We start from the raw sequence: 8081 nt of genomic DNA, 5'->3' as shown, positions 1-8081 counted from the left end.
TCTGGTTCAACCTAATATTGGCTGACATGAATCCAACAATGACATGCATGGCAGGACGGACAATGATTGTTGCTCGTGCTTAGGTGTAGCATGTGGATGTCAAATCGAACCAGCCGAGCAGGGCAGACAACAAGTGTTGTTCGTGCTTACACAATCTGCATACACATCGCTAAATCCATAAAAAAAACATATATATATATACATATATATATATATATATATATATTTACAGATTTCAAATAGTTTGCTTACATGACATGTAATATGAGGATATTGAGAATGTCCAGATTCGAACACACGACCTGCACACACATCATCAAATCTGTCAAATTAATATTTCTAGCATATAGATAATCGGCTTACATGATGTGAAATTTTTACACAAAAAATTTCCAACATAATATCTATTTCATATTTCATTAAAAATGCATAGTGTGGATCACAAGCTTGCACACCCGATGCATAATTTTTACACAGAAAATTTCTAGCATACTATATACAGTTCATATTTCATTAAAATGTATAGTTTGGAAAACCGGTGTTTACATATGAATGTGTGTTGGAATGGCAAAAATATCCCAGTACATGCCATCATACAGATTATTGCACATAAGAGTGTATGTTACATAAGTGAGCATAGAAATTGTCTATGTATGCAATTCGGGTATGTGTACCACCTGTTATGTATGCAAATCTATAGTGTAAACACTTGTGTGCGCTTATGGATTAGTGGATGACCCACAGAGCACTGACTGTACAACTGCATACAAGGGTATGATTGCGAATTAAATGAATACATGTATAGGTGAACCAACGAATTTAAGCCAACACCACTGCCATAACAAGCCAGTTGGGCCTACTGACCGAACCGACTGCTAAAGAAGGGCAGCCTGGTGTAGTCGTTCTGCTATGTTAAGCAGTGGTAACTAGTGTCTCACCCTAGTGGTGCATCTAGGGGGATGTGCCAACCTGAGCCATTTCGTTAATTTCGGGTTACTAGTAGGATACGCCACCTTGTTGATATGCCATGAAAAAAAATTAAACTAAAAATGTTTTTGCAAAGGATGTATATTTTACAGCTTGTGCAAGGAAAAGATTGGGTCAAGTCAAATCAGCTTGAATAAAATATATATATATATATATAATGTAATATTAACAAGGGCAAAATGCATTGTAAACTTAGAGTTTGGTTATTTGGGCCATAGAGATTATTGATGGTCAGGTTACCTTCTTTCTCGCTCATTCTGATTATGCTATCAGTAGCCTCAACTTGATAGTAATATACTTGAGATTAATGAAACAATAATCTTGAGGTGTGTGAAACAAAATCATGTTCACCCAAACATACTCGCATTCATTTATGATACATAAATAAGTAATGTAAGCAAATGAGGATGCATGATATTTTAGTTGCATAGGATGTACAGGTAAATATATTTTGCATGAAATTTTGATAAATATGCATAGAAGGAATTGGGTACACTAATTAATGATTAGGTGCAATATGTGGTATATTACTTTTGACATATAACTTGTATCATATGAAGTTGATTGTTGAAAATTTGCATGTTGTTATTACATGTATGCCTGCATAAGGGATCAACTTGTATATGAACCTATGATTATGAGAAAACTCTGATATAAGAACTATAATGTTAGTTCAATTGCTTTTACTTTGGAAATCTATCAAGCATGATCGAGTCTCACAGACTCTTGCCCATCAAACACATGAGATTATGTATGTTGCACTTGTGAATGTCATGACCATAGCTCAAATTAAAAAATGCAAATAAATTAATGCATGAGATTTGATAAATTCTATTGATATGGTGGGTCATGAACTATGAAACATTCAAAATTAAGTTCACAGTTTTGTAAAACCCTTGTAATGCCATACAATCACTTATGAAATGTTAAAGTTGGGATATGTCATGTGGTAGCATAACCAGTGGGGTACGATACGTATACCCTAGCACAAAAACAAAAGCTAAGATAATGCATATACAAGTACTTGGTTCGGGTTTGAACCGAAATGACGAAAAGATGTATTAGTGCCTATTGCACACTAAGTTAAGAAATGTGCATACACTGAGATCACCCCGAGTGTGGGTTGGGATTTTGGAAATCCCTGGTGATGCACTGACTCACACACAAAAATAAACAAGAATGAAAGTTATGCAAATATAATATAAATATGGGATTTTGGGTATACCTGAAAGACGGTATATGTTACTGGTTTTTCGGGATACTGGGTATACCTGAAAACAGTATATGTTACTGGTTTCTCAGGGCTCTGGGTACACCTGAAAGACAGTGTATGTTACCAAACCCATGGTCTACCTTGGAGAGGGTAGATGGTACAAGCTCTATGGGACAATTATGTTTTGTGAGCGCGAGGCGTCTCACCCGGTCCCGAGTCCTCGGAGTTAGGAAGTCAGGACTACTAATGTGTCCTAGGTGGTAGATCTAAGTCTTCTATAGAAGTTACAAGGTGCATTCTAATTCTAGTTTTAGCCATTAGGGAGTACTCTCTTGGTCGTGAACCGTTCCCTTTAGACCTTCATACGGTTAGTCATACGGAGTATTAATTAAAAAAATATAACAAACCCCCGTGTGGTCTCGGTCCGCTACGATGTCGAATGCTTGTGCATACCCACAGGGTAATTAACAAGAAAACATATAAAGTTAGTGCATTTCTGAAAATCTTCAAGTAGTTTCATAATGCTTGATGTTGCAATTTTCCGAGTATGTTATGATTCATTCATGTGGTGCTTAACTCAGATCTGTTTCCTTTACAGGAAAAATGTGATAGCTTAAATGTGAGTCATAAATATGATGTGTTATACATTGATGTCTATACTTTATGCAATATGTCATGAAATTCTTTAATTAAGTGAATTATAAATCCATATTTGTTCAAAAGTTGTTACTGCTTATATAAATGTGTAGCACATATACTTGTACACATGACACTGAGCACATTCATATGGATATTATGCTTCTTACTCAAACGGGGTAGTCTGACCCCTTTTGAATTAATATTTTCAGGAAACAAATAAAGGCGAGCAATTGCAGCCGTCGCTGCGGACAGTGCTATGTGATTATATCTTCTGTGGATGTTCTGAGGAACTCTGACTATAATAATTCATTAAGTTTGTTATGTATAACTTGTAACATTAAAATGAAAGAGTTTAATTCGTCTATTGACATCACTTCTGTACTATTAATTGTAACCTGCCCGAATAAATTGACTAAGGATTTAAATAAAACATTTTCGTTGTTGTTTAGAAGAAAAAAAAATTATTCCAAAATTTTCAAGTTAATTATTTGAGGCGTTACAGGCCGACCTTTGGGTAAATCGATCTTTAAGATCATGCCACACTTCAAAAGTTGTAGATGCATAAATAACACTATTCACAATATCTCGAGAAATAGAGTTCAATAACCATGATAAAACCATGTGATTACAGCGCATCCAAGCATGAAATTCAGATAAAGACGCATCAGGTTGAGCAACTGATCCATCAATGAAGCCCAACTTGTTTTTAGCACTAAGTGCCATGACCATTGCATGACTCCATGTAGTATAGTTGTCGCCATTGAGGAGTTGAGAAACCAAAGTAGTCCCTAGGCTATCTGAATGATGCAAATAAAACAGGTTTAAAGAGTCGGGGTTGGAGTCTGACTTACTTGATGTAGCCGTAGATGAAACCTGGTCTCCACTCATGATGAGAGAACCTCACAACAATTGAAGAAGATGGAGCTTGATCCGGCGTGTCCAACTTGCAGTAGCGAAAACAACAAATCAATATGCTGAGGTGTATACCTAATGTTTTACACCAAAATATGGCCAGAGTGCCATCTGTAAAGAAACAGAGAATAGGATCCTCTGCTCTGGCTCTGATACCATGAGGAAAAAGGTAAAAAGATACACACACATATCATTTCTCAGTAAGATAAACAATATATAACAGTTACAGATTAATTGTACAACAAGAAAGCAAATTCTAGAAAAGGAAAGAATCCACGATATATTTGGTTACATATATTTAGTTACAAATGCAAATCAGTAACAGCCTAGTAGGCATGATTATTGGATCTAGATAGCTCAATATAACTCAACATAAAATGCAAGCAAAACACAATCAAGAATGAATGGAAAACCCTAATTTCTTTGATAAATAAAGACTAAATTTATTTCTAAAATTTGAGTTGAACTTTAATTTGGATTTAGTTTGAATATCAATTTGGAAATTAATTTCAATTTGGAGTTACATTTTATTTGAGATTTAATTTTAATTTAGAGTTGAATTTTATTTGTGATTTAATTTCAATTTGAAGTTTAAATTCAATTTGAGATATCATTTTCAGGAGAAGAATAGACAATACAAAGTGATTGCGAGATGATGTAGAGACCATAATGCATGAATTTTTGATATTCCTGGGACAACTTGAAATAGCTTAGTTATTTTCACTTCTGCTTTTGTTATGATCTGAACATTTGGTTTACCATCAAATTTTATTAGTAATGAAATGAATAGAGTTGCTTTGGTTTTCCTGTGACGTACACAAGATGCTTAACCTGGAGTGGATTGAATAGTCCCGTTGTTGTATTTATAATTTTTTTTTTGAAATTTGGGTTAAATTTTGGGTCGTTACAAATTTAATTTGAAACTTAATTTAGATTTGGAGTTTTATCTGAATGAGAATTGATAAGTTGGACCCAGGGATGCCCCCCCCTTATGTGGGCCTCTCCTACTTGCCCAAAATCCTTTACTTAAGCTTAAAGTCAAACTACCTATAAGTTTCCTTAATTAATTAGGAAACTTAGAGTAGCTTAATAGTTTCCTAAATGGTGTATGAATCCTAATACATTATGATTTTTAAATTACATGAATTTTAAATGAAGTTTAATTTAAATATGAATGAGAGGAGCTTCCTTAACTAAATAATAAACTCAAGAAGAAAATTTTGAAATGGAATGTTTTACCTCCCTCCTCCTACACACCCCTCTAGAATTCTCTCTCTTGCACGCCCTTAGCTCTATCTCTCCTACCTATTTCTCCTCTCTCTTACTTCTTCCTCTCTCACACCCCTCTCTATGAGAAAAAGGAGTTGGTGTGTCTGCATCTTATTGGTGGTGCATACATTGGAGAAATTTGGGTAGTGGAATCGGTTTGGAAGAGTTTTTTTTGATAGATTTTTTGATTTTGAGATAAGTACATCATAGTTTTGCATGTGTGTATGGGCAAGATACATGAATATATTGTGCAATGATCCTCAGATGCATATCAACATGCATTTCAGCCTAGATCCACCTAAGTACTGATTTGTTTTTTAGCATATAAGTTTTAACAAACCAAAACCCTTTTTCGAAAAATATTTTTGAGAAAAACATATTTTCTATAAGATTGTGTTTGATTTCGGATGTAGATTCCTGAGTATGTATTATCTTTTTATGATTACAATATGATTAAATGTGTGTAAGCATGAATCTAATGTATTCTTAATGGATCAAAATCGTTGAATGTAATTTCTTTACGGCTATAATGAAAAACATAAAGTTCTCATGTGTTTCTTGAAAAATGCATGTTGTTATGTGTATTTTGATCTGACCAGTTGTAAAATAAATTCTGTTTTTCTACCATAAATTCATAAATCTTGTAAAATTATGTAAATATTTCATATATATGAAAACACTCTTAGTCTAAAACTGAGACTCAGATGAGTCGCAGTTTGGGAGATATGCCCTCTGCAAGTCGATACAAGAATCCTTACCTAGCAGTGATTTTGTGGAGATAGAAAAATTGTGTAAAAATCATATCTCTCAAAATACATAAGATTTATGGATGATATTTTAATGTTTTTTAGTTTGGATATATAAAAAAATGATTAAAATCTTGGAGGTTGATTCCTCGTGGTTTGGAAATAAAAAATCAAGAAAGTTGCTTTAGAAACTATAATTTTTTTGAAACCTAATTTGTCAAATAACATAAATAACAGATATGACATAATTTTTAATTCTCTGTTTGAATTAAATTTAAGTATAAATTTTTGAGAACTTGAGAAAGACATATCAAGCCACCCACTATAAAAAACTCAACTTTTAATTCATTATATATTATTTATCATTGATTTTTTTTTTTGAAAAAACAAAATGGGGCAAGATTGTTCTATGAACATAAACTCGTCAATGCTTACATAATTTTTAATTCTTAATATGTGATGAGTTAAGGTTTAGATTTTTGTCAGTATACATGTAACATGTGTATGAAGCTACTATAAAAATCTCAATTTCAAAATCATTTTAGTTGATTTATGACAAAATTTATAAGGACTGGTAAATTTTATGATAACAATCTTGAATTGTGAATTACATATCACGGTTTCAAAAGTAAACTAGATGAAAATGATTTGGTTTCAGAGATAAACCAGATAGACACATGACCTGTTAATGCACAATATATGGGTTTATTAAGGCTGAACAATTATGTTATCACTTATAAACAACTATTAAATGCTATGCTGTAAGATTTTTTTTTATAAGGTGATACTGAGCTACATGATTTTATGATATACAATATGATGTTATGATGTATTATAAAACATAATATGCATGCATGCACATGTGAATGCTCATGAATGAGCTTGTGACTTGAAAAACTAATGTGGTGTCATAAGTGCATATATATGTTGTGTGGCATGTGATGATAATGTATTATAAGATATGAAAATCATGCATGAACATAAGTTCGCTCATGAATGAGTAACTTGTTAAAAAGAACCAATGAGATGTTAAAGGTACACCATGTTATAAAAAGAATATATATGCTCACATAACATAAATATATCAAAACATCAGTAGACGAGAGTATAAAATGCTCGACTGGTTTAAAGGTACTAAGGCATACTTAATGGGTTATCAACATGAATGAGCTAATAAAAATATATAACTACCATGAATGAGTAGTATGATGTTCATACCATGAATGACAATATAAAAAATTACTCTAGAGAGGTATTTGAACTATTGAGTCATAGAGTGCTAAATGATATGTGGCACATATAATGAAATGCAATGACACCCCTAATAAAAAGGACCCAATAACTCATTCAGACTATGACTTACCTTGGAGAGGTTAGGTGGTACAAAACTCCGTTAGACAATTATGTTGTTTTATGAGGGCTAGGCATCTCACTTGGTTCCTAATCATTGGAGCTAGGAAGTCAAACTACCAATATGTCTTAGGTGGTAGGTCAATGTCTTCTGCAGAAGTGTACGATGCATCATGTTTTTATGTTGCCACTGGTGGGATCTCTTTCAATCATGAACCATTCATAGTAAAACCGATTCCATGAGACACTCGAGACATTAAAATATATAGCATATTAAACCCCTAGTGGGCTCTTCATCTCGACATCTGGCCATCTGAGTGTCCACATGGATACATGCATGAGAAAAATAAAAGCCTTACACTTGAAACACATTTATTCTTTGAAAACTTTTATTAAAAACACGTCCTAATAATGCAAAAGCTTAATTATGGATATATTTATGTTTTGAAATATACTGCATGAATTTGATTGTTATATCTGTCTGAATGCACAAATTTTATTGTTAAAGATATCCATTGAAATGCATCATAATTGTTTGAATTATATTGCTTGAATTATATTGCACATGTTCTGAAAGATGTATATTTTTACGTATGCTTATCTCTTTACAAACATGTATGATTATTGTGTTTCTACTGAGTTTTGACGAGTCTAACCCATATAGCACAAACATATAGATAATGAATAGAGAGTTGAAGCAATGGCGAGATACTACCAGTGGTACAAAGAACCAAATAGTTATATATGAGATTAGTCTTAAATTGAAAGACTTGTCAATTTGTGTGATAATTGTTTATAAACAATTCAGTTAATTGATCAATGATTTTAAATTGATCTATGAACTATATTTAAATTCTTGAGTTGAAACCGAATTACAAATTATACTTAACCTGAGTCCAATACAAAAATTGAATCCAACTCCATGCTGTGTTTTAGATACCTGTAATTTGCCCATCTAACAAAAA

Source organism: Nuphar pumila, chromosome 6 (assembly GCF_984573655.1).
Source record: "Nuphar pumila chromosome 6, dmNupPumi1.hap1.1, whole genome shotgun sequence".
Lineage (NCBI taxonomy): Eukaryota > Viridiplantae > Streptophyta > Magnoliopsida > Nymphaeales > Nymphaeaceae > Nuphar > Nuphar pumila.
This window is presented reverse-complemented; position numbering follows the sequence as displayed.